Source organism: Arachis duranensis, chromosome 7 (genome assembly GCF_000817695.3).
Source record: "Arachis duranensis cultivar V14167 chromosome 7, aradu.V14167.gnm2.J7QH, whole genome shotgun sequence".
In the NCBI taxonomy this organism is placed as follows: Eukaryota; Viridiplantae; Streptophyta; class Magnoliopsida; order Fabales; family Fabaceae; genus Arachis; species Arachis duranensis.
This window is the reverse complement of record NC_029778.3, coordinates 69701572-69703201: the sequence shown is the minus strand read 5'-3', so window position 1 is coordinate 69703201 and position 1630 is coordinate 69701572.

Sequence of the window (1630 nt, the reverse complement as noted above, 5' to 3'; positions counted from 1 at the left end):
CATTCATAACTTTAAGGCATAGACACTAAGATACTAATGATCACAAGACACAAACATAGATAAACATAAGCATGATTTTTCGAAAAAAAAAATAGAAAAATAAGGAACAAGGAGATTAAAGAACGGGTCCACCTTAGTCATGGCGGCTTGTTCTTCCTCTTGAAGATCTTATGGAGGGCTTGAGCTCCTAAATGTCTCTTCCTTGCCTTTGTTGCTCCTCTCTCATGACTCTTTGATCTTCTCTAATTTCATGGAGGAAGATGAAATGTTCTTGGTGCTCCACCCTTAGTTGTCCCATGTTGGAACTCAATTCTCCTAGAGAGGTGTTGATTTGCTCCCAATAGTTTTGTGGAGGAAAGTGCATCCCTTAAGATGAATCTCTCCATCTCCCATGACTCGGAGGTGAAAGCTTTTGCCTTCCCTTTCCTCTTTCTTCTCTTGTTTGCTCCATCCTTTTCTTAGTGATGGGCTTGTCCTCATCAATGAGGGTGTCTCCCTCTATGTCAACTCCAACTGAATAACAGAGGTGACAAATGAGATGAGGAAAGGCTGACCTTGCCAAGGTAGAGGACTTGTTTGCCACCTTATAAAGTTCTTGGGCTATAACCTCATGAACTTCTATTTCTTCTCCAATCATGATGCTATGAATCATGATGGCCCGGTCTAGAGTAACTTCAGACCGGTTGCTAGTCGGAATGATTGAGCGTTGGATAAACTCCAACCATCCTCTAGCCACGGGCTTGAGGTCATGCCTTCTCAATTGAACCGACTTTCCTCTTGAATCTCTCTTCCATTGAGCGCCCCCTTCACAAATGTCCATGAGGACTTGGTCCAACCTTTGATAAAAAGTTGACCCTTCTAGTGTATGGGTGTTCATCTCCTTGCATCATGGGCAAGTTGAATGCCAACCTTACTTTTTCCGGACTAAAATCCAAGTATTTTCCCCGAACCATTGTAAGCCAATTCTTCGGGTCTGGGTTCACACTTTGATCATGGTTCTTGGTGATCCATGCATTGGCATAGAACTCTTGAACCATTAAGATTCCGACTTATTGAATGGGGTTGGTAAGAACTTCCCAACCTCTTCTTTGAATCTTGTGCTCCCGATAGTTGTGTGGAGGAAAATATATCCCTTGAGGTATCTCAAGGATTTTTTGATGAGGAAATTCCTCATGCTCTTGTTGAGGTCCATGAGTGGGCTCTCTTGATGTGTAGTCAAATGCTCTACTACTGAGTTATTGACCCTTGAGATGAATCTCTCCATCTCCTATGACTCGGAGGCGGAAGCTTTTGTCCTCCCTTTCTTCTTTCTAGAGGTTTCTCCGGCGTTAGGTGCCATAAATGGTTATGGAAAAACAAAAAGCAATGCTTTTACCACACCAAACTTAAAAGGTTTGCTCGTCCTCGAGTAAAAGAAGAAAGAAGAGAGTAGAAGAAGAAGAAATGAAGGAGATAGAGATGGCTTTGTGGTTCGGCCAAAAAGGGTGGGTTTGGGAGGGAAAGTGTTTTGAATTTGAATGGTGGGGTAGGTGGTGGGTTTGGGAGGGAAAGTGGTTTGAATTTGAATGGTGAGGTAGGTGGGGTTTTATGAAGGATGGATGTGAGTGGTGAAGAGAAAGATGGGATTTGA